Raw genomic sequence first — 21,049 nt, forward strand, 5'->3', positions numbered from 1 at the left:
CCAACTATTGGTTCTAAGGTAGAAGAATGATAAAGGCTAGCCAATTGGGGAGGGGGAGAGTGATTTGCCCAGGGGCACACAACTAAGAAGAATCTGAGACCAAATTTGAACCCAGGACCTTCCCCTACCCCCTCAATCTCCAGGCCTGGCTCTCTATCTACTAAGCCGCCTAGCTGCCCCTAGACTTCTTTTTGATGAAAAAAAAAAGTGGAGGACTATGAATGTGGAATGTTGCCCAGATGAAATCATTCTATAGCTTGGTCTTACTTATCTGTGCATATGTTGTTTTTTTGCTTGCTTTCTGTTTGTTTTCACTTTTGGATACAAGGAAGAGCTCATTTCATGCTTGGGATGGAGTGGAAAACTGAATCTGTAGATGGCTGTGATAGAAAAACAAAAGATTCAATGAAGCTTATTTTATTAATAAAAACAATATCCTAACACTTTTGCTCGATTGCACAAAGGTTATTTTATCCACCTGAGCAATTATCTGCAAAACATTAAACATAAAAGAAAAATAGAATAGCAATTTCTCTCTAGACCCTTGTTATTCGAACTCCATTGACCAAAATAAGAATGGTTTTCCTGTAGTAATGTTCATAGGACTAATAAATCACTTAAAGTCCACCCAATTCTCCATGTTAGGTAGGAGCCTGAAAACAGTCAAATAAGGAAATTCTAGTCAGAGTGAGCTTTTGTTTGTCTTAAGACCATCAAAGTCACTATGAAGGACTGGCAGAACCCCCAAACACCTTCCAATTGGGCTCTGCTGCTTCTAGTAATTGTTTTAGATCCATTGTTGATGGGATGAAATCACATTTTTTTAACTCTCATCTTTCTGTCTTAGAATAGATACTACACTGCATCAATTCCAAAGCAGAAGGGCATTAAGGGCTAGGCAGTTGGAGTTAAGTGACTTGTCTAGGGTCACACAGCTAAGAAGTATTTGAAACCATATTCGAACCTAGGACCTCCTGAATCCAGGCCTGGCCCTCTCCTCTGAGCCAGCCAGCTGCCACAATTACTTCTAATAATATAAGAAACAGATGAGACAACGTGGGGTTGCAGATAGGTCCTACTTGGAAATATAGTGCTGATAATCAGCTTGAGACAGAGGGCAGCAGAACAAGTGCTCTTCCTTTGTGCTCCAGCATAAAATGTCCAGATACACTGAAATAAATGAGAAATGCCACATGTTGGACAGGTCTCATGCAGGTGGCATGAGTCAGTAGAGTGAACAGACCATGAGTTTGCATTAAAAGGACCGATGATGTTAATATTTTTATCAGGTATTATAATCACAAAATTTGAATTAGATCTTACTACTTTTAGGCAAGAGCTCCATGTCACACAATACAATGGATAGCACATATTAGGAACTTAATAAATGCATGCCAGGGACAGCTAGGTGGTTCAGTAAATTGAAAACCAGGACTAGAGAGAGGAGATTCTGGGTTCAAATCTAGTATTAGACAATTCCTAGCTGTGTGATCCTGAGTAAGTCACTTAACCCCCATTGCCTTGCCCTTATTGCTCTTCTGCTTTGGAACTAATACACAGAATAGATTCTAAGACAGAAGGTAAGGGTTTTTTAAAAATAAAATAAATGCTTGCAGATTGATTCCTTCTTGCCAATAATTACCTGAGCTCCAACTTATACAACAAATATCAAAGATCAGTGCAGAGTAATCAAAGACATAACTTCATTCCTAAACCCAGATTAGATAAACTGAGTAAAAATTGAGAAGTTAATTAAAAATTTGAAAAGGAAAATGCTGAAGAACCTGAATGCCTAAAAAATCTACATTTATTAAGCTCTCCCCAAGTGCACCCTAACAATGAAACAGATGGCAAAAATTATGTTGATAACTCAAACGACTTTGAAAAATACACGACTAATTCCCAGAAACATGTCTGCAAGTCAAGATTTCTGATCCAGGGACAATGGCCCTGATGGAATGGACCATGATGGTGTCATTAGGGGTAACTGGAATGAGATTGTGGATATAGCTTTAATGATATAAACCTCTCAGAATCTCTTCTTCATGGTATGTACGCCTATGGTTTTGAGAAGCCATCTACCATTCAGCAACATGTGATTCTTCCTTGTATCAAGGATTATGATGTGATTGTTCAAGCCCAGTCTGGGACCAGGAAGACTACCAACTTTGCCATTTCCATTTTGCAAAAGATTGAACTGGACTTAAAGGCCACACAAGCCTTGGTTTGGACACCAACCAGAGAACTAACTCAACATTCAAAAGGTAGTGATGACACTGGGAGACTACATGGGAGCCTCATGCCATGCCTGCATTGGAGGAGCTGATGTTTGGGCTGAGATTCAGAAGTTGCAGATGGAAGCTTCCCATATCATTGTGGGCACCCCAGGCCAAGTCTTTAACATGGTTCACCAGATAAACCTATCTCCTAAATACATCAAGATGTTTATTCTGGATGAAGCAGATGAAATGCTGAGGTGTGTTTTTTAAGTATATATTTTTATTTTGAGTATTTTCCCATAGTTACATGTTTCATGTTCTTTCCCTCTCCCTAAACCCCCTAACCTCCCTTAGCTGATGCACAATTCCACTGGGTTTTACATGCATCATTGATTAAGATCTAATTCCATATTATTGCTAGTTGGACTAGAGTTATTGTTTAGTGTCTACATCCACAATAATATCACCATCAGCCCATGTGTTCAAGCACTTGTTTATATTCTGTGTTTCTCCTCCCACATTTCTTCCTCTGAATGTGGGTAGTTTTCTTTCTCATAAATCCCTGAGATGTGTTTTTAAGGACTAGATCTATGACATATTCCAGAAATGCAATGGTAATGCACAGATGGTACTCCTGCCAGCCACCAAGCCTTCAGATATGCTGGAAGTCATGAAGAAGTTTGTGAGGGAACCTATCAGGATTCTAATCAAGGAGAAATTGATAACTGGAAGGCATTTGTCAGTTTTATATAAGTGTGGAATGAAAGCAGTCAAAGCTAGATAACTTGTGTGATCTATATGAAACACGATTACCCAAACCATTATCTTCATCAATATCCACTGAAATGTGGATTGGCTCACGAAGAAAATGCATACCTATGATTTTATTCTCTGCAATGCATAGAGACATGAACCAACAAGAATATGATGTAATCATGAGGAGTTTGGTTTAAGCTCCAATTGGAACAAGTACCTTTGGTTATGAATTATGACCTTCCCACCAACCTGATAAATTATATTTATAGAATTGGCTGTGGAGGATATTTTGGTCATAAGGCTGTGGTGACAGAGGAAGACAAGAGGATCCTTCAAGACACTGAGACCTTCTGTAACAATCCCATTGAGGAGATTCCTCTCAATGTGTCTGACCTCATCTGAGGAGCTTCCCCACCTGATTTCACCTAGAGCCCTGCTCTCTGGAATGGGTGGAGGGGAAGCTAGAAAGGAGGAAGGTTTACAAGGAATGGACACTTTTGTCGTTTTTTTTCCCCTCTTTTTTGTGACTTTCAATAAATGTCAATTTTTGAGGCAAAAAAGAAAAAGAATAAGATATGGGCATATTTAAATATTTTTCCATGTTTCCATGATTGATTTTCTTTCCCTCCTCTCTTCCCTCCCCACTCCCAGAGCTGTCAAGCAATTCCACTGGATTATACAAATGTTATCATTTGATACCTGTTTCCATATTATTCATTTTTGCAATAGAGCAATCTTTTAAAAACCAAAATATGACGTCACTTGTTTATATGGGCATATGATTTGGGTTTTGGTTTGGCTCCAAATCAATATTACAACCCTATTTGTTACAATATATACATTTACATGACTAAACATCTGTATGATGTTCCTTTGTCAACCTATTGTTGGTTGAGTTCATTTGGATGGTATCGATTACTTTGTGATTACTTTTGGATCTTAGCTGTTTCAAAAGTTTCATCTTCTCCTGGTTCTGTTTAACAAATAGTATTTTAAAGGAAAAAAGAAAAGATTAAAAATTAACAAAATTGATTAATACTTCACAAAAGTCTGAAAATTACAATTTAATACACTCATAGACTTCCTGCTTTTTACAAATGGATAGGATGAATGTGTCTTTTCATCCCTCTCCTCTTCAGTTGTACTACACTCATAACTTTGGCAATGATATAAAAAATATCTGAGCAAAGTAAAAACATCAGAATATTTGATACCCAGAAATGTTTTCTATTTAAAACATGCCAGTATTTTCTTTATATCAGTTTTTCTTAATATTAATATTAATGACAATGACAATTGATATAAAATATGGCATCTTCTAAGGAGACAGTTTGTCTGCCATGGTTCTCTTTAGAACTGACCATGGTTTCCTAGTCAAATGGATAGTCATGCCAAAAAAATCACATTAGTTAATTGATTAATTCTGAAAAATATTAATATTAATAATAATATAATAAAATATTAATCAAATAATGAACACTGAAAAGGTACATTAATTGCTTGATTAATCACTATAATATTAGATATATCTGAATGACATAAAATTACATAGTTCTACCAAAAATTACATTAAATCATGACTTCGTCTCATGAAAGCTTTCTGTAACAATGGCAAAATATCATTTGGTTAATAAATGGAAAATATGCAATGTACACCAAAGAAGAATAAACACTGAAAGCTTTGATCTTGGATCCAGCTGAAGTTAAATGGAAAGAATAGATGAATGCAACAAATGCCTTGATCTTCTCCAGGCAAAATGTGTCAGGCATAGAGCTATTAAGGAGAAATCTGAGGCTGTTTGTTAAGAGATTGATTAGCATCCTGAAGTCAAAGCATAACAGGAAGAATATTTTAAAAGCAATTAACAGCTATGCAACAGCAGTCAACATACATTTTAGCTTGTTGAAAATAGATAACAATAGATTTGAAATCTCCAAAGAAAAATATGTGCACTATTAAGAAAATATAAGACTCATCACTCCCTAGGCAGTTAGAGAAAGAATAACATTTCCTCTCCAAAAAGAGGGGATAAAAGGATTGTTAGATGATCTCAGAGGCTAGGATACGCTGAGTAAAAATTTACAGAATTACCTTTAGAACAAACATGTCTCATTTTGAAAAGTAGAAACAAAGGCTTATAACAGACATTTGCCACTGGATTACTTGTCTAGTGCCTTATCTTAAGATGAAACTTTTGAAACAGCTAAGATCCAAAAGTAATCACAAAGTAATCGATACCATCCAAATGAACTCAACCAACAATAGGTTGACAAAGGAACATCATACAGATGTTTAGTCATGTAAATGTATATATTGTAACAAATAGGGTTGTAATATTGATTTGGAGCCAAACCATTATCACTAGAAAATAAAGTTTATACTTAATGGAGCAGCTAGATGGTTCAGTGAATAGAGTGCTGGGTGTGGATTCAGGAAGACTTGTCTGGTCTAAGATACTTACTAGCTTTGTGACCCTGAGCAAATCACTTAACCCTGTTTGCCTCAGATTCATCAACTGTAAAATGAGCTGGAAGGGGAAGCTAGGTGTCTCAGTGAATTGACAACTGATTCTAGAGATGGGAAGTCTCAGGTCTTGGACACTTCCTAGATGTGTAACTCTGGGGAATTCACTTAACCCCCATTACTTAGCCCTTACTACTCTTCTGCAGAACCAATATACAATAATGATTCTAAGGCAGAAGGTAAGAGGTTTTTTTTAAAGAGCTAGAAATGGAAATGAGAAATCACTCTAGTATCTTTGCCAAGAAAACCCCAAGATGTGATCATATAGAGGCAGACACAACTAAAATGACTGAATGTCATTATACTTAGGGAACCCAAACTTTTTAATTGCTGAAGATTGTTCATTGAAACTAGTAAATATAACAATGTAGGTTGCAAAATTGTCTCATCTCTTAGATACCTGGAGAGATGCTATCAGGTGGCTAGAATTATAAACCAGAAACTCAGGGAGGACAAACAGAAATGAAGAGTGAAAGAAATAGGATCAACAGAAAGCAAAGTATAGAGGACATTTACTCTGGAAGAGGATTGAGAATAGGGAAAGTAGGATTTGGGGAATGACAAGCACTGGTGCGTGAATGTTTGCCTGAAGCACTGGGACATGTCTAAAAGACTCTGGTCAATCATGCCCTATGGATACCTGAAACCGTATCACTCAATGACATAGAAGAGAGTGCTGAATGCAAAAGTAGAAACATTGAGAGGCAGTGAGGAGGGAGAATGCTAGAGGGCCAGGACCATGTGAGTAGCTAGTGCTAGAGGAGGAACTTTGATTTTAAATGCCAGAACTGTGTTACTAGAACTCCTGGGTTATATGTAGAACTCCTTATGTACTGACCGTGAGCCGGCCCCAAGCATCATGATTGTTTTTATTATATTTGACTTTCATCCTATTGCTTCACAGGATATGAATGAAGAACTCATTAAGGTACCATTGTGTAATAGATAGAGGACTGAATTTGGAGTATGGAAGGAAGGTCTAGTTTAAAATCCCACTTCTGGTACTATGTGACCCTGGGCAAGTTATTAAAATAAGTCTAGGCTTTAGTATTATCTTCTATAAAATGAAGATAATAGTTGTAGTACCAATGCGAAATGTTGTTGCCAAATTGAAGGAGAATATATTGAATTCCTAAAGTGCTATTATAAGTGCTATTAACTACTATAATTGGAGCATGAAATCTGGTAAGGGGAAATGGGTGGGCTAGATTCAGAATGAGAAGATTTGGGTTAAAATCTTAATTCTGAGATTTACTAGCTATAGTCCTAGGGCCAGTCACTAAATATCTCAAAATCTCAATTTCTTCACTGGTAAAATGAGAAGCTCAGATCTGATGGCCTTCCAGTTTTATACTATGATCTTATGAATTCCAAACTAATAATTTCTATGAGGTAAGGAGAGATAAGACTTTATAAAAGAGGAACATAGATAACCTGGGGTTAAATAAATGTATAGTCTTAGTTTTTATATATATGCATATATGTATATATGTATATATATGACTTTGAATTTTTATTTTTTAGAAAAATTTTCCATGGTTATATGATTCATGTTCTTACTTTCCCCTCCACCCCCCCCAACCCGTCCGCCATAGCTGACATGCATTGCCACTGGTTTTAACATGTGTCATCAATCAAGACCTATTTCCATATTATTGATAGTTGCATTGGGGTGGTCATTTAGAGTCTACACCCCAAATCATGTCCACATCAACCCATGTGTTCAAGCAGTTGTTTTTCCATTCCTGTAGTTCTTCCTCTGAATGTGGGTAGCATTCTTTTCCATAAATCCCTCAGAATTGTCCTGGGTCATTGCATTGCTGCGGTACAGAAGTCCATTACATTCTATTTTACCACAGTGTATCGGTCTCTGTGTACAATGTTCTCTTGGATCTGCTCCTTTCACTCTGCATCAATTCCTGGAGATCTTTCCAGTCCACATGGAATTCCTCCAGTTTATTATTCCTTTGAGCACAGTAGTATTCCATCACCAGCATATACCACAATTTGTTCAGCCATTCCCCAATTGAAGGGCATACCCTCATTTTCCAGTTTTTTGCTACCACAAAAAGCACGGCTATAAATATTTTTGTACAAGTCTTTTTCCCTATTATCTCTTTGGGGTACAAACCCAGCAATGGTATGGCTGGATCAAAGGACAGGCAGTATTTTAGCACTCTTTGGACATAGTTCCAAATTGCTATCCAGGATGGTTGGATAAGTTCACAACTCCACTAGCAATGCATTAATGTCCTAATTTTGCCACATATCCTCCAACATTCATTTCTCTCCCCTTGCTGTCATTTTAGCCAATCTGCTGGGTGTGAGGTGATAACTCAGAGTTGTTTTGATTTGCATTTCTCTAAATATTAGAGATTTAGAACACTTTCTCATGTGCTTATTGATAGTTTTGATTTCTTTATCTGAAAATTGCCTATTCATGTCCCTTGCCCATTTATCAATTGGGGAATGGCTTGACTTTTTAATACAATTGATTTAACTCTTTGTATATTTGAGTAATTAGACCTCTGTCAGAGATTTTTGTTATAAAGATTTTTTCTCAGTTTGTTGTTTCCCTTCTGATTTTGGTTGTATTGTTTTTGTTTGTACAAAACCTTTTTAATTTAATGTAATCAAAATTATTTATTTTACATTTTACAATTTTTTCCAACTCTTGCTTGGTTTTAAAATCTTTCCTTTCCCAGAGATCTGACAGGTATGCTATTCTGTGTTCACCTAATTTTCTTGTAGTTTCCTTCTTTATATTCAAGTCATTCACCCATTGTGAATTTATCTTGGTGCAGGGTGTGAGATGTTGATCTAAATCTCTCCCATATTGTTTTCCAATTTTCCCAACATTTTTTGTCAAATAGTGGATTTTTGTCCCCAAAGTTGGGCTCTTTGGGTTTATCACACACTGTCTTGCTGGCAACATCAGTTACCCCAAGCCTATTCCACTGATCCTTCCTTCTGTCTCAAATTTCCAGCTCAGTGGAGAGGCTCTCTAGGATTGAACAACAAGGGAGAAACTTCTGCCTAGCAATAGATGTTCATCAGCAGCTTGGAACATAGACCAGGACATAATTTTGATAATTATGGAGGATGACAAAATCTTGGAGGCTTAGTTTGTTCACCGATTGGTTAGTCTTGAGGTCCAAAGAAATTTTGATAGATGAGGATAATGTGTTAAATATAATAGTAGGAAATTTTATAGTGATCATTTCAAATTCCTACAAATGGGTACAAAAAATCCACCTCACCAGTACCAGATGAGGCAGGTCATCACTAGACAAGTTTATAAGAAGGTCTAGGGCTTTTGTGGTCTGCAAGAACAATGTTATTTAACTGTGTGACAACCAAAAATATTAATAAACTATTGTTATAGTAAATGAAGTCTGGGGGATAGTATCCAGAATGAAGAAGGTGATGATCTTTTTCTACTCTGCCATGATTAGACCTCATCTGGAATATTGTGCTTAAATCTAGGTACCACACTTTTAGGAAAATATTGACAAGATTTTCCAGAGGAGGACTCCCAGCATGGTGAGGAAACAGATGATAAAGATACATAAGAATTATTTAAAGAACTAGGGATGTTTAATGTGGAGAAGCAAGGATATAGTGGAAAACAATATAGCTATTTTCAAGTATAGTCAATTCTTTCATAAGGCTATATATGCATTCCTAAAAATCACCATGCTATGCAAGATCATGCAATAAAAGCCACAGAGGTTATGGAGGAAATGGGGTTGGTGGATAACTCTTGAAAACTTCAGTCAGTAACATCAAAAGAAAAAGATGGGAACCTAATAAATAGTAGGCAGATTTATTCAAGTGGTAACACTGCAATAAATAATGATGGCTTTCATGGTCTTGGGCACCCAAGTTCCAAATTCAAAGATATGGGTAAGAGAGCAACCTTGTTAACTAAAACCCTGGGTCTAGGGAGTCAGTGGTCATAGTGATACATTGTGAGGTGTGGATATTGGGATGGGGCAGAGGGAGCATTGAATGGGTGTAAGCCACACCTCCTACTGCACCAGAAGATAAACAGTAAATCAATAAATATATCATCTGCTTATAGAGGTGGGCAATGGAAGGGCTATAGCTTGTGGGTTATTGTGAAGCGTCAGTGGAAGTATTAACTGAATCTGAAATAGTATGGAAAGTTGTAATAACAAATATGGGAGGACATGGCTCATTGTCCTCTTATCTCTTGCTGACCAAATTGCAAATAAAGTAAGCTCAAAATTCATGCTATGTTCATACTGTTCCCCTCATATATATTCATAACATTGGAACAAATTTGTAGTTTTGAAAAGAAGCATTTTAGCAAAGCTGACTGTATTTAATAATTATCATAGGATTATACTCGTTCTTCTTGTCTCTAGAGGGTGTACCTTGGAACAATGGGTGGAAATGGAAGATTTAGGCCTCATATAAAGAAAAACTTCCCAACAATAAGAGCTGTCCAAAAATAGATTGAGCTGCCTTGGGTGGCAATGGAGTTTATTCTCATTTGATGTGTTCAACGAAAGATTGGTAGACTACTTTTTTTTTCATAATGTGGTATGGTACTTTCTTAGTTGGGTGCGGGTTGGATGTGATGCCAACTGAGGCCCCTTCTTACTCTGAGATTCTGTTTTATATGATGTCTTTGATTAAAATTGAGTATAAGAAGAAATTATTAATTCCTTCTTTTAACCATATAGTCTTCTCTGTGTATCAAGATTAGAGGTTTAGGAGCTGGATTCTTTGAGAAAAGAGGTAGCTAGGTGGTATAGTGGATAGAGTGTGAAAGATGACTTTAAATCCCTGCCTCAGGTGCTTACTAGCTATTTAGCTCTGGATAAATCATTTAACCCTCTCAGCCTCAGTTTCTTCATAAGCAAAATGGACATAATAATGGCATATCCCTCATAGGGTATTGTGAGGACCAAATGGGATAACGTATATAAAAACACTTTGCAGACACTGAAGTGTCCCATAAATGCTAACTATTATTAGTATTGTCAACTCTTAAAAATTAAAGAGTCACAGTATCATAACTATTTGCTCTAAAACCCAGAGAGCCACGGTGTGCTCAGCAATATTGTTTATTTCCTTTAAGAGAGAGGAAACAAGACACATGTTCTGGGGATGAAATAGAATCAAACCTGGGGAGGAGAAATAGGTTAAAGGTTTTATAATATTCTGAGAAAGAGGGTAGGGGGTCTCTAGAATTGGGAAATGGGAGAAACTTCTACCTAGCAACAGATGTTTGGCAGAAGCTTGGAATATAGACCAGAACATAACTTTGATAATGATGGAAAAATAAAGCTTTGAAGAAATCTACAGTGATTCAGAGACTGCTCAGGGCTGATCTGATCCATTCTTATGCAGGAACATTTTCAGAGTTACTTCCAGGGCATGTGGCATTGTTTTATCAAACTGACCCTCATGTTCCTTATGAAGATCTAGAAATTAAACTCAAAACCATCAGAAACAGGGTGATACACAGACCCAGTGGAATTTGAATCAAAATCACAGTTTCTATTACCAAAAAATAAACTAGGATTGTTCAGTGCAGAGAGTCATTTGTCTGATTAGCTCATAATTATGACCACCTAAGATCAGAGAGAATTAGTTTTTAAATTATAATTCTAACAAAATGCCACAATTCAAGCATACGGCCACATCACAATCTGTGCTCTTCTCAAGTATAATTTTTAGGGCTGATTTTAGAGGACAAGCATAACCAATTATTGCCAGGTTACTGTTTTTCTGGGTTATAGTGAGAGAGTTATGGCAATACTCTATGTGATTGGAGGCATGGTCTGATCTATGGTGGAACCAAATCCAGGCACTAGCATCACTTAATGGGTTTGATATGACTTGCCCCAGACTTTCCAGGTGCTGGATTGTCCTTAAAGAAATTGAGAAAGGCAATACCATGCTTGTTAGTCATTCTCCTGAAATCAGTTGATTAGCTATTGAAGTCCAATCCATTTGTGACTGGTCTGAGACTATGCTTCTGCTAAAATTACAGAAATGACAGGGATGTGATCCTTGCTTTTTCCTCCATGTCATCAAATTTGTATATGTGCTACTGTCTTTGTTGAAAGAGAAAAGAAATCCAATTTTAGGGTATGGGAGATACATGCTAACAGTGAAAAGAAGAGATATATTTTTTCCTTGAATTTAGGTAAAATGAAAAAAATTCGCCCATTGTAAACTTTTTCTGAGCAACATCCTTACTGGTAGCATTACATTTTTTTTGGCTCTATAACATTTTAATTCACTTTTTTAAAAAATTTAAACATTTATTAATATTCATTTTTAACATGGTTACATGATTCATGCTCCTACTTTCCCCTTCACCCCCCCCCCCGCAATTCCCCCACCCATGGCCGACGCACATTTCCACTGGTTTTGTCATAGCATTACATTTTTGTCTTTGTATCCTCATTATTTAACACATTGCTTGGCACATAGAAGGTGCTTATTAAATACTTGTCAGAATGAATAAAGCTCTAGGATTCCTTAAAACAACTTGACCTTGGACCGCGTGGCAATTTATCTTCTCAACCTCCATTTCAACTGTTTCCACTTCATTCCTTTTTGCCTTTTCTGCTCTACTTATTCTAAAAGCCCTTTCAACTTTTCATTATTACTGGGGAAAACACACACACACACACACACACACACACTCTCTCTCTCTCTCTCTCTCTCTCTCTCTCTCTCATGCTCTCTCCTTATACATGCATGACCCTTAAAATAATACTGCCTCACTTAAATCCAATTCATGTATAAGTCAAGACATCACTCATGATGTCAGTGGTCCTCTTAAGAAAAGGAGGATGAGGGCAGCTGGGTAGCTCAGTGGAGTGAGAGTCAGGCCTAGAGACAGGAGGTCCTAGGTTCAAACCCGGCCTCAGCCACTTCCCAGCTGTGTGACCCTGGGCAGGTCACTTGACCCTCATTGCCCACCCTTACCACTCTTCCACCTATGAGACAATACACGGAAAGTACAAGGGTTTAAAAAAAAAAAAGAAAAGGAGGATGAAAAACAGAAGTAAACTGTTGCCTTCAAGGATTCTTCCAATTGTATTCAAAGGGTCATTAGATTAAAAATATTCAAAGAGAATCTTCATTGGTAAGGTCATCATGAAAAAGTTTCCTGAGGATCCACAAGTATTCCTTCTGCTCTTGTTGCTTTATAGGCTTGATAGAACAAGCATGAGTGCTGTTTCCTAGGAGTTTCTACTCCAGGAACAGGTTAAATCTAAATAATTGACTCTAAGACAGCCAAACCTCCTGTAATCTATAAAGTCACTTAGCCCTCCATCTAAAACCATCTCACCTCTTCCCAATTGGATTAGTGTAGCTGAACTGAATGTATTTTCCTTAACTGAATTTGTCTCATTACATTATTAGGAATGAATGATGATTTCTAGGGCCTTTAAATAAGAATTCTTTTTAATGAAATGTTTTACCAAGTGAGCTCTTCCATGTGATGCCACTGATTTTGCACATGACATCCACATATTCTATCACCATGACAACATATTGTCATTAAACCCATACAGCCATTAGATTTTGTTTATAAATAGAATGGTTTTAAAATTTTCTGCATTTGCTTTTTCCTTAGTTTTCTTTGGGAGCAAACCAAATGGAGTAAGCATATTTATTTTTAGTTTTAAAATATAAAACATGTCTCTTTGCCATGGTTTAAATGTGATTATAGCCTTTAGAGATGAAAGGGATCTCAGGAACCATCTACTCCAACTTACTTATTTTAGAGATGAGACAACTGAAACAGAAAGAAAGCCAGTCACAAAGAAAACTGGTGAGTTGTTTTTCAGTCATTTTCAGTCACATCTGACTCTTTGTGACCTTACTTGGGATTTTCTTAGTAAAAGTTTTGGAGTGGTTTGCTATTTCTTTCTCCAACTCACTTTACATATGAGGAAACTGAGGCCAATAGGATGAAGTGATTTGCCCAGGATCACATAGCTAATTAGTATGTGAGACCAGATTTGAACTCAAGAAGATGAGTCTTCTTGATTCCAAGAGCACACCTTCCTATCCACTGTGCCACCTAGTAGCCTCAAGTGGCAAGTGGAAATAGCAAGGTTAGAATTCAAATTCAGATCTTTTGACTTGAAGTGCCTTTTTGTTTCCACTAAATGTTGCCTTTTGGACTTTGAGAGATTTTTTTTCTCTTCTCTCAGCTCTTAGCTCCCAGTCAGAAAAACCTATAAAAATCTATTAATGATACCCTTCTCAACCCCTAACCGAGTGTACTGAGATGGCTCCCTATTTGCAAGGAAGTAGTTCACAATGTTGAAATGGAAAGCCATATAAAAAGGAGGAAGACAAATGCAATCCTTGAATAAGGCATTATTCCCAGAGACATTTATAGTCCCAACTATGAGGATTTCTTCAATGGAGGTTCTCTGTAATGGCTTTCAGAGAGAATCCTCAGGCTTTGTTTATGCTAAAATACCAATAATGAGCATATAAACCAAGGAGATCCAAGAAGGAGAAAAAGGACTCACAAGTTTAAAAAAATATATGTGTGTGTGTGTTATATACACATATAAAAATATAGAGGAAATGGCTATACATCAGCACTGTCTGTAATAGCAAGGAACTATCAATTAAGGTGGGGGTGTCCATCAGTTGGAAAATTGTTGGACAAGTTATGATATATAAATGTGGTGGAACACTATTGTGGTGAAAGAAATGATGAAGGGGAACATTTTAGATAAACCTAGGAAGACATGAATCGATGCAGAAAGAAGTCGATTTTTATAATAACAGCATTGAAAAGACAATTTTGAAGCACTTAACTCTGGTCAATGTAATGACCAACTGTGATTCCAAAGAACTAATGATGAAAAATACTATTCACTTTCTGACAGAGTGGTGATGGACCTGTAGTTTGGGGCATGGCCAATGATAGAGTATTTTGTTTAATTATGTATTTATATTACATAGGTTTTCTTTTGCTTTTTTTTCCCCTAATGGGAGGTAGGTGAGACTGAGAGAATTTTTTTGGCTAAGCTTTTTAAATCCTGTTCTTTCTACATTACCTCATTATTCTTAGTGGGCCATGGATGGCTTTCTCTATTTATTCTTTTGGAAGCCAATATGCCAAGGCTCCTTGGGATAGTCTCTGTCTCTATATCTCTGAGTCTGAATATTCCTCTGTGTGATTTTTCCCATAGTCTTTTCTGATTTAATTCTGACTTCTTCTGCTTAGCATAGTGCCTGGCACATAGTAAATTAAATTAATTGTAATTAATTTAATCAATTAAAGGTAATTGACTGACCAGCTAAATGACCACCTGACCTTTCATTAAAATATAAAATGAAATAAAAATTACAAGGATAGTAAAACAAATTAAACTGATAAAACGGGGTGATAGAAGTATGTGTGGCAAATAAAGCAAAAGGTGGATTTGGTCTAACAACACCCAAATAATAGCTTATAGATATATGGTAATTTATAATTACAGAATGATTTTTCCTCATGTCATCTCGTTTAGAACCTACTTCCTCAGAAATATAGTCCTACTATAATGAACTGGAGGAATTCCATGTGAACTAAGAAGGACCTCCAGGAATTAATGCAGAGTAAAAGGAGAAGACCAGGAGAACATTGTACACAGAGCCTGATACTTTATGACACAATAGAATGTAATTGGGTTTTCTACTAGCAGCAATGCAATGATCCGAGACAATCCAGAGGAACTTATGAGAAAGAACGCTACCCACATCCAGAGAAAGAACTGTGGGAGCAGAAACGTCGAAGAAAAATATTTGATTGATCATGGAGTTAGGTAAGGATATGATTAGGGTTTTGACGTCAAAAGATCACTCTACTACAGATATGAATAATATGCTTAGGTTTTAAACAATAATACATGTAAAACCCAGTGGAACTGCTTGTCAGCTCTGAGAGGGGGAGGGAAGATATGGGGGAAAATCATGAATCATGTAACCATGGAAAAATATTCTAAATAAAATTTAAAAAATAAATATAGTCCTACTAATATGGGGAAATGGTTTACATGATTGCACATGTAAAATATATATCAAATTGCTTGCTGTCCCAACAAGGGGAGACAGGAGGGAAGAAAGGAGAGGGAGAATTCAGGAGAGAACTCAAAGTTTTTTAGTTTAAAATTTTTAAATTAAAAAAATTTTCAATGAAAGTTTAAAATGTTTTTTTCCACGTAATTGTGGAAAAAATCTTAAAAAAGAAATACATCACTCTTATTTATTCTCTTTGGTATAATGATGATGACTGCATCTAGTAGGATTTCTGTTACTACCAAAGCTTTTAAACACATCACTAATTCTTTTTCACAGTCTCAGGCTGACAAATCTTTATCCTGATATGAGCCCAAATGAAAGCTTCCTTCCCAATTACTGTCACTCTTAATTAATAAAATATATTCCATGAGGCTCTGGAGTCAAGCCTTGCAGTATTTGTGTGAGTTTAGCATTGCTTTTATGATCTTTCTTTCCTGTTCCTGGATCCCTGCTTTTCACAGTAGATACTAATGGCTCCACACGACAATAAGGGAATGGGCTTTAGTTAATAAACCCATCAGCAGTTAGTCCTGGTGTCAATGGAAAATCAGACTACTCTCTGTTTGGGGTGAAATCCCAATTGCAGACTGAATGCTAAGCCAAGGGAAAAAATTGGAAGAATACTTATTCTGGAAAAGCCAGATCTTCTGCATTATTATTCCACTGGAAATCTTATGCTGTGTAAGTCTGATTAAAATTCTTCGTTTTCATTTTTTTCCCATAACTCAGAAACATTTCCTAATGTTCAAAATAATGGGAAAAAAGGGAACTGAGTCAAAATTCATGGAAAGAATTAGGTTTTAATTGCTATTCTGTAAATGGTCCTGGTTAAAATTTACAATGCAAAGTCCATCGCCATCCCCAAAAGTGGCTATTTAAGTTTGCATTAATAATGAGTTTCTGGCTTCAAACGCAGTATTGATGAAAACACAAGGGTGTGAGATTTGTCTAAAGAAGAATCTGAGTATTTAATTTTTTTTTTTTGCAAATTGCCCCTAAAGTTCTAATAGGATGTTTCATCATAGTATATAACCAGGGATTTTCAAAACTTATACTCAGGAAGACCTAAGTTCAAATCTGGCCTTAGACATTTAGTAATTGTGTGACCCTAGGCAAGTTGCTTTACCCTTTTGCCTCAGTTTTTTCATCTATAAACTGAACTGGAGAAGGAAATAGCAAGGCACTCCAGTATCTTTGCCAAAAACTTCCCAAAGGGGTAAAAAAAATCAACAAAAAGTCAAATTGTGGCCTTTATATTGGATTCCATCATTAGAAAGACTAGATAGACGATTTCTCTTTCAAGGACTCTTTCTGCCCTGTGATGCAAGGAATAGGAGACCTTTAATCCCTCTTCTGCTTTGGATGAAAGACCTCAAAGGATTCCAGCTGATAAACCATAAATAATGGAAGAGAACACAATAACTATGAGTGAAATAGTTGAAAAATAAGAAAAAATAAAGTTGATTTGAGGCAAAGACTGTCCTTATTTTTATAGTGGACTAGTACATAAGTGTATTTCAAGTGTCATAATTTAAAGTCTGTTCAAAAGTATCTTCTAGGGGGCAGCTGGGTAGCTCAGTGGATTGAGAGTCAGGCCTAGAGACGGGAGGTCCTAGGTTCAAATCCAGCCTCAGACACTTCCCAGTTGTGTGACCCTGGGCAAGTCACTTGACCCCCATTGCCCACACTTACCAATCTTCCGCCTTGGAACCAATACACAGAAGTTAAGGGTTTAAAAAAATTTAAAAAAAAGAATAAAAAAGTATCTTCTACTTATTGATAGATTAATCAATAGCTATAAATATCAATATGATTAACTTTATGCTATATATAGTTATGTATTATTTGTTTTCTCCTCAATGTAATCTCATTGTGAACAGGGATTGTTTCATTCTTTGTATTTATGTTGATTTCTAGCACATAGTAGGCACTAAATGAACATTTGTTGATTGAATGGACAATTAATAACCTGAGTAGATTGTGTGCCATAAATGAAATTAAAAACTGCTGCCATAGATTAAACCTTCCTTTTTAGTTACCACTGATTTGGACTTGAACCTAGGAATCTACATTATTGTTTGTCAGGTGTACAGATCCAGATTAACTAGCTGGCTTATAAAGTTTCTTCCATCACTGAGATTCTATGATGTACCAAAGGTGAAGAAAAGGAAAATGTGGAATACATTTTAAAAAAAACTCTCATTGGTTCCCCTAGAAGGTAGGTAAAATGATATAGGTTGTACATGAACTATCATGTAATATGCACTTTCATGTTCATCATGTCGTAAAAGAATATACATATTGCTTTCACTAAAGAAAAATTCAATAAGTAATTAAAATGAGGAATGATGTGCTTCAGTCTGCATTTAGACACCATCTGTTCTTTCATTGAAAAACAAACAAAAAAAACCCTTTATATATTGTCTTGGAATTAATACCAAGTATTGGTTCCAATTGGGCAAGACAAGTAAGGGCTAGGCAATGAGGATTAAGTGACTTGCCCTAGGTCACATAGCTAGGAATTGTCCCAGGTCATATTTGAATCCAAGACCTCCCATCTCTAGCCCTGGCTCTTTATCCACTGAGCCACCTAATTGCCCCCATCAGTTCTTTCTTTAGTGGTGGACAGCCTTCTTCACCATGAGTCCCTTGTAGTGGGAAAGAGAATATGGATTTTAAAATGTCAGAAAATGATTTTAAAACATTTGTAATCTGGAAAAAATTATAAAATAAAAGATTATGTTGAGAAGAAAAGTAATGTACAACTATATAGCATAAAATTAATATTTACATATGTGGCTATTAACTCATCAATCTATCAGTCAGCAAGAATACACTTGAATATAATCCAACTACTCTTCCCTCTTCTCCCTTTTTATAAGCAGAATAAATTATAGGAACTTACTAGTAGGAGTCAGAGAAATGTAACCCCTATCAGTAGAATAAGAAAATTGTGGCTATAACTTGTTTGATGACATTTATGGTCTCCATTCAGCTCAGAATTATTCTAAGATGAAAAAGAAGCAAATTTAGGTTGGGCATCAGGTCCATTAGTGCCTGAGCCTATGTATGCTTTACCAATCTTTATGCCAGGGGCTACCTAAAGGTCACTAGGAAAAAAAATTAATGTATTACTCAGAACAATATTCTGAAAGGAATTCTTTCTCTCAGAGCTAGATTATATTTGGTTTCCCAGTGAAAGGCACAACACAGTCTTATTTCAAAGTTATTTAATAGATAATAGTATCTGCTGGCATAACTTGCCGAAAAATGACAGTGACGATGCATATATCCAACATGGACAATTCTGAAGAGGGGGGCGAACCATTTATTTTTTCTGTGCTAATTTCATACTCATAATAGAAAAGAAACATGGACTGCTCTTCTATAAGACTTTAGAGATTAGATTTATAATATAAATAATAAGCATAATATCATGCCATCAGATTCACAGAGATACTTCCAGTGGCATAATTTTTAAAGTATCTATTCTATCAAGTAATTAATAATTCTATAAATATTATAATATACAAACATATGACAGAAATCTATATGTATTTTTGTGTGTATATGTAACATACTATATTGATCCAAATATAGATGGAACCTAAATATAGGTCATGACCCTAAAATGAAATCTCTTTTTTAAATAAAATATGTATACTTTCTTTAAAAGAGCAAAATAACTATAGGAATATGATTTAAAATACTTCCTTTTATTTAAGAAGAGATGATCACAGATTTAAAGAGGAGAGGAGCCTCAAAGTCTGTCTTGTCCTCCCCCCACCATTTTCCATGTGTGTACACTGAAGCCCAACTAGGTTACATGGGTTTTCCAAGGTCACACATGTATTAGGCATCAGGCAAAGGCAGTTTAAAAAATTTATTTATTCAAAGTGCTATTTTTTTGGACTTTTCTTCCTGAGAGTATAATTACTGAGCACACACAGATCTTGTACCAATCAGATTTGAGGTTAAGTTGGAGCAATGATCAAACTCATACAGTATATATATCATCACCCTGAAGAAAAGCTCCTCTGACAGGGATCCAAGACAATACCAAAGGACTCATGACAGAAAAAGCAATCCAGAGTCATAGAAGGAACTGTCAGAGTATAAATGCAGATTGAACCATGCCATTTCTTGCTTTATTTCCTTCATGAGTTTTTTCTTACATGGGAGAAATATGATTTCTTTCATTACATGAGTAATATGAAAATTTCTATTTTATGGCAACACTAGAGTTAACTTATATCTGATTGTTTACCACCTCAGGAGGGAGGAGAATAGAAGGGAAGAAGATCATTTGGATTAAAAAAAAGTCAGAAAATAACTGTTAAAAAATTGTTTCTATATGTGATTGGAAAAAAGGAATAGAAAAGTCAACAAAATAAAATTGAATTTTAATGTTGATAAACATATCAAAAATGTTAATAAGGTAGTGAAAAACAAAAATATTAATTAAAAATAAAATTTAATAATATAACAATAAAATAAAATATTTTAATAATAAATTTAAAATAAAAAATTTGAAATTAATGTAATTAAGTTAAATGTTAACAATTAAGATTGCCTTATGTCCAGAAAAGAAAGTGAACTGAGGATCATGTTGGGAAAGGGTGGGGCAACCTGACTATTACATTGGTACCTTGAAATAAAGAGATAATAATAAGCATTTTAAGGGCCACCAACTGAATGAAATGCTTTCCAAATATTAGGTCATTTGACCCTCACAACTACTCTCGGAGATATGTGCTGTTTTATTTCCCATTTTACAGTTGAGGAAACTGAGGTTAAGTGACTTGCCTAGGATTAACATAGCTAGCAAATGTCTGTTGCTGGATTTGAGTTCATCTTCCTGATCCCAGGCTCAGTGCTTTCTAACCAGTGCTTTCTAACCACTGCACTACCTAGCTGACTCCATGAAATGTTAAAACACCAGAGAAAAGTCTCTAAAACACTGGGGTGAGTCCCCTTCAAAACATATATGACCAAAAATGGATAAAAATTGTATGGGAGAGGGTTCAGGGGGTTTGTGATCTGCTACCAAACAGATGGAACCACAGATCCATCTAAATATCTAACTACTGCCACCATTTCCTGCAAAAATACCTTGCTATGTTCCATTAGTTCTTCTGTGGGATAGAGAAAGAGACAGTGAGGCATAGCATGGTTGTCAGAATTAACTGGGCTAGATCTATTTGCACCCATTAGTGACACAAAATTCCTCTGTGGATGAAGGACTGGGCAACATTTCAAAACAGTATTATTTTTTAAAAGATGTATTACATTACCAAAAGGATTTGGTTAATTGATTTTGACAACTGCTTCTAATGATTTATGGTGGCTCATTACATGGGTTTTTAAAAATACTCCTAGATGTCATTGCTATTTCTAATCAATTACTGGGATGTTCGTGCAAAAGATTTTTGGAAATGCATATTCAATAAGCATTCCCTAAGTATCT

At 35.9% G+C, this 21,049-nt stretch overlaps 1 pseudogene; it reads left to right on the forward strand.

The window, feature by feature from the left end:
* The first annotated feature begins 1,910 nt into the window (after positions 1-1,910).
* On the forward strand, positions 1,911-3,377 carry LOC123245574 (annotated as a pseudogene).
* Positions 3,378-21,049: the final 17,672 nt, after the last annotated feature.

This window comes from Gracilinanus agilis, chromosome 4, assembly GCF_016433145.1.
Source record: "Gracilinanus agilis isolate LMUSP501 chromosome 4, AgileGrace, whole genome shotgun sequence".
Taxonomy (NCBI): Eukaryota; Metazoa; Chordata; class Mammalia; order Didelphimorphia; family Didelphidae; genus Gracilinanus; species Gracilinanus agilis.